The sequence below is a fragment of the Ornithorhynchus anatinus genome, chromosome 9 (assembly GCF_004115215.2).
Source record: "Ornithorhynchus anatinus isolate Pmale09 chromosome 9, mOrnAna1.pri.v4, whole genome shotgun sequence".
Taxonomy (NCBI): domain Eukaryota; kingdom Metazoa; phylum Chordata; class Mammalia; order Monotremata; family Ornithorhynchidae; genus Ornithorhynchus; species Ornithorhynchus anatinus.
In genome coordinates, this window is record NC_041736.1 from 55,122,133 (window position 1) to 55,128,132 (window position 6,000).

Below are 6,000 nucleotides of genomic sequence, written 5' to 3' on the forward strand. Positions count from 1 at the left end.
GCAGTAAATTACCCATAATCTTTCCCCAACCAGCAATTAGCCCTGTTTGCTGACTACCTGAATTGTTTCACAGTGGTTCAGCGCAGCCCTGAGCGTTATTGCCACGCTTATTGCCGTACCTGGGAAGTGGGATCCCTCTGGCTAAGTGGACGCCACGGGTAAGGTGGGAACTCTCTCGTCAAGTCATTTTGTGGCGGGGCTCGGACCTGGAGCAAGGTGAGGGTGAGGAGTCTCCTCTGGTGCACGGTTCTGACTGCATGGCATCGGAGGGAGTTCTCTACGACATCCTTATGTTAACCAGCATGCACTTGCGGCCTCAAAATGACGCGAAATCATTATTCAGTCGGCAACAGCAAACTATGAACTTTTTCCCACCACCGAGTCACCAAATAGATGAAAATGGCTTGGACAGAAAAACAAGGTCACTCACTCCCAGAGATTCAGCTGATTTCGGGTCATGCCCAGGCAGACTCCTGTTTCCTTACCGATTGATTTCCGACCACCACCCAGCCCGCACACTTGACTCCTCTAACATCAACCAATTCACCGTCCCTTGCTCTCGTCTCTCTCTCGCTGTCGACCCCTTGCTCTTGCTCTCCTTCCTGCCTACATCTCCCCCTTTTCATTTGTGAAGGTGTTTGTTAAGGTGCTTACTATGTGTCAACTGTTGTTCCTAGCACTGGGGTAGATACAAGCTAATCAGGACAGACATAGCTCCTGCCCCGACATGAGGCTCATAGGCTAAGTAACGGGGGGAGAACTGGTACTGAATCCCAATTTTACAGATGAGAAAACTGAGGCAAAGAGGAGTTAAGTGACTTGGCCCAAGTTTTTCAGCAGAAAACTGGCAGAACAGGATCAGATTCCAGGTCCTCTGATTCCTAGGTAGCCAGCGTTCTCCCCATCGCTAAAACCCTGCTAAGAGTCAGTCTCAGCGTGGCTCAGTGGAAAGAGCCTGGGCTTCGGAGTCATGAGTTCGACTCCCGGCTCTGCCACTTGTCAGCTGTGTGACTGTGGGCAAGTCACTTAACTTCTCTGGGCCTCAGTTACCTCATCTGTAAAATGGGGATTAACTGTGAGCCTCACGTGGGACAACCTGATTACCCTGTATCTACCCCAGTGCTTAGAACAGTGCTCTGCACATAGTAAGCGCTTAACAAATACCAACATTATTATTATTATTCAGGAAGTTTCCCTTGATCCATCTCCTTCCTCCACTCTCCACGACCTACTGTACCACCTACACACTTGAGTTCTCATTCCCTAAATACTTAAGGAGCTCACGAGCCGTCCCTCCCGCATTAATACTTATGTCGATATCTTTCGCTTCTGCTTTCTCCTACCTGTTATTTTAATGTCTGCTTCCCCTGCCAGACTGTAAACTTCTGTAGGCAAAGATCATGTCTAGCTATATTATACTCTCCCAGGTTCTGCAGAGAGAAAAGGCAGTGTGGTCTAGTGGAAAGAACATGGTCCTGGGAGTCAGATGACCTGGGTTTTAATCCCGGCTCTGCCATTTTTTTGCTGTGAGACCTTGGGCAAGTCACTTAATTTTTCTGTGCTTCAGTTACTTCATTTGTAAAATGACAATTCAAAATCCTTCTCCTTCTGACTTAGGCTGGCCCTCTGTGGGACAGGGATTGTGTCCAAAGTGATTATCTGGTATCTATCCCAAAGCTTAGAATAGTCCTTGTCACATAGTAAGCGCTTAACAAGTGCCATTAAAAAAAAAAAGTAACTAAGTCAATATAACTGACTGATTGAATGGGATAAGCTACATTCTTATTTCTCCCACTTTCAAGAGTCTTCCTTTCCTGGAATAAAGCCATACCTACATTACCTATCACCTACATTAGGCAGGCAACTTCATTATTCTCAAGCTTATTCATCTGCAAGCTATCATTTCAAAACGCATAGTTGAATACCTCACCCAACTGTGGATTTCTTTTTAAACCACTCCAAACGCTGCCATTTTCAGAAAATCCAATGGAAACCGTATTTTTTTTCAAAAAGAGCCTGTTCCTTAAAAAAAAACAACACAAAACAAAACAAAAAAACCCAGGAATGAATGCTCATGGTTCAGATAATTCTCTGCTCCAGGACAACTCTGTGGGTTTGATCTTTAGTTTTTCATCTTGGTACTTGGAACATTTTTCATTTTTTAAACAGCAAGTTTGGGGCCACTGATTCTGTCCATCACTAGTGACTGAAGCATCCATTTATCCCCTAAGAGAACGTGATAGTATTGATCCCTGAAGAGACTCTGGGTCTACGACAGCAGGGCGCCAAACCAAGCCGAACTCAACCGAGTGGGTTTTGTCAGAAGGAGAAACAGTCTTTCTTTTCCCCCAGTCCTGAGGCCAGGACTGTCAGGAGGTGAGGGGGGAAACAGCATCTCAGTCGGAAAGAATGAGTGCCAGCCAGCAAAGATGGGCGGGGAATGGATGGTAACAGATTTTTCTGACCCCAAAGTTAATGTTTTTCACTACACACTGAAGGGCTTGGGTGTCGGAGTCAGATGAAATAGATTCTAATCTCAGCTCCGCCACTTGACTTTGGGAAAGTCACAACTTCTCTGTGCCTCGCTTTCCTCATCTGTAAAGCGGGATTAAGACTGTGAGCCCCATGTGGGGCAGGGATTGTCTCCAACTCGTTGATCTTGTATCTACCCCAGCACTTAGTACCTTGCCTGGCACATAGTAAGCACTTAAAAAAATACCACAGTTATTATTATTATTATCAGTCTCCTTAGCCACAACTGGAAGTAAATAGGAACTTTCACCGGCCCAGAGCTTTCCTTTTGTAGGAGTAACAATAACAGAATTTGTTAAATGCTTCCTTTGTGCCTAAACACTGTATTAAGTGGTGGGATAGATACAAGAAAATCAGGTCGCACACCATCCCTTTCCCACATAGAGCTCACAGTAAGCCCGTCAAAGGGCAGGGACTGTATCTGTTGCCGATTTGTACATTCCAAGCGATTAGTACAGTGCTCTGCACATAGTAAGCGGTCAATACATACTATTGAATGAATGAATGAATGAATAGTAGGGGAAATAGATATCAAATGCACTTTTTACAGATGAGGAAATTAAAATCAAGATGTTAAATGACTTGCCCAAGGTCACCCAGCAGGCAGGTGACAGAGGCAGGATTGAAACCCACAGAAGCAGTGTGACCTAGTAGAAAGAGCCCTGGCCCGGGAATCAGAAAACCTGGGTTTTAATCGTGGCTCCATCACTTGGCCGCTGTGTGACTTCAGGCAGGTTGCTTCGTGTCTCTGTGACTCAGTTACCACATCTGTAAAATGGGGAGTCAATCTTCTTCCCTCCAACTTAGACTGTGAGCCCTCTGTGGTACAGGGACTGTGTCCAACCTGATCAGCTTGTATCTATCCCAGTGCTTAGTACCGTGCCTGCCACAAAGTAAGTGCTTAACAAATGCCATAAAAAAAATAAGGGCCTCTGACCCCCAGGCCTATGCTATTTCCACTGGGCCATGCTGCTTTTTAAAACACAGAAATTCCCTTCTCAAATCTCTGTTAATGGAAGAGACCAATATGCTCTCGGAAGGTCTTCAGAGGTGCAGAGAAGAGCCCAGGAGAGCCCAAGCCTAGGGTAAGAAAAGATACAAAGAGGAAGGAGATCTGATAGAGTGGCCTACACCCTGTTAAGTCAAACAATCAAACAGTCAGTTGTATTTACTGACTGCTTACGGTGTGCAGAGCATTAAACTGAGCTCTTGGGAGAATATAGTATAACAGAGTTGGTAAACAAGTTCCCTGCCCAAACAAGCTTACAGTTGTATATAGCTCACAGCTCCCCGCTCCCAGATCGCCCATGGCCTCCTGGCCAAGCTTAAAGATGGAGGTTGACAGTCCTGGACCCTTTAGGATTAAAGGATCCACTAGACTGTAAATTCGTTGTGACCAGGGAACACACGTGTCTGTTGTATTATACAAGCAATTAGTTCAGTGCTCTGCAGACAGTAAGTGCTTGATAAATACCACTGATGATATCAGTAGAAACGCCCTCTACCTTATCCTTCACCCCAGTTAGATTAGAATTCTGTCCACTCTCCGGGACGCAGATATGTAAGGGATGCTGGTTCCAGACACAGCCTAGGCGGGCTAGAGAAGGTTCACAGGACGCGTCTCTGCCGTGATAGGAAATGGAAAAATTTACCCTCCTAGGATTTCCCATACTGACGTAGGGCAGGCTGAAAGCCCTTCTGAGTCTCGGCCCTAGTTCTTGAGGGAAGCACAAGCTGTTACTTCAGGAAGAAGTCCAGTGCTCTGCACACAGTAAGCGCTCAATAAGCATGATCGAATGAATGAGGATGAAAACGAGATGTCGTCTCCCAGCTTGGAGTGGATGCTTGTGTTTTCTGAAGCGTCAGGAATTTGAAAATGAAGATCTAGCAAAAACAATTTGACGGCCTCAGTTTAGCCGACGGGGTCTAAGGGAAACTACGGGAGCTGTTTTGTTCAGCTTATTTGAGCCTCCGGTATTAACCGTTAACTTGACGATTTTTTTTCAATCAAGTTTTAGGTCAGACATTGTGCGGCAGTCATCGTACTCGAGTGGATAACCTTTATGAGATTTAAAAAAAGCCCCACCTCTCCTTCAGGTCAGGACAAGAAAAGAGCACGGGAGAATTGAAGTACGGAGGTAGAAAGTCAGAAATCACCTACCACGCCACGTCTAAGCATTGAAATGATTCCAAACACCTTCATTCTATAGAGATGCCCAAGTAACCAGTGGAGATGCAGAGGCCTTAAGAGGCAGCTCAGCATTAGTCTGACGATCTCCCATGTGCTTCTTCTCCATTGCCACCGGGAGGGTATTTGCTCTCGCTACAAATAAAATCGAAGGAAATGGGCAGAGCCCATTTTACACCAGCTACCTTCTCCGGTATTTTCTCACTCTTTTTCGTCTGAGCTCCTCCGCTAGACCATAAGTATCTTGTGAGCAGGGAATGTGACTTCCAACTCTGTTATGATGTCCTCTCCCAAGTGCATAGTAGAATGGTCTACACACAGTAAAGCACTCAATAAATACAATTGACTGATCACCCCTTAGAGTTGGCAGAATGAGGCTGTTTATGTCCCACTTTTGCAATGACCTTCGACTCCCCATTGACCCAGAGCCTGTGAGGAGTATTATTCACTGAGAATAGCTCTCCCCCTCCTCCAGGCCATATGAATTTTAATAGTCCAAGTAGAAGCCCATTGTGTGCAAGGAATGTGTCTATTTATTGTTACATTGTACTCCCCCAAACGTTTAATACAGTGGTCTGCATGCAGTAAGCGTTCAATAAATACGATTGAATGGGTGAATTAAGGTGGAACTTAGCTTCATTAGTTGGCAATAAAGGGAGACTCCCTTTTGCTACTAAACTAGAAGGATTTTCCACTCACAAAGGGGCAGTTCTGATTTCAGTGTATAGATAGCTACAGCCAAGTCATTGGCTACTTTGTGGCCCAAACATATTCAAGGACTGGGTGACTGGTACGGGAAACTCACCCTAAACCAGTGGTCTTGTAATTCCTGCTCTGAGGAGAAGAGAGAGGGGCAGGAAAGCCAGTGGAGAGAACTGAGGAGGACTGAAAAGGCATTAGGAAATACAAGCACCGCCATCATCATCTCCATAATCACTATTATCACAAATACTGTCTCCCAATTCTGCTGGGTTTGCCATGGGGCTTAGTGGAAAGAGCCCGGGTTGGGAGTCAGGGGCCATGGGTTCTAATCCCGGCTCTGCCACTTGTCTGCTGTGTGACCTTGGGCACTTCACTTCTCTGTGCCTCAGTTCCCTCATCTGTAAAATGGGGATTAAGACTGTGAGCCCCACATGGGACAACCTGATTGCTTTGGATCTACCCCAGCACTTAGAACAGTGTTTGGCACACAGTAAGTGCTAAACAAATACCATCGTTATTATTACGTCCATAGGCTACCCAAACAACTAATATTGATGAATGAAACCCTAGGCAGATGG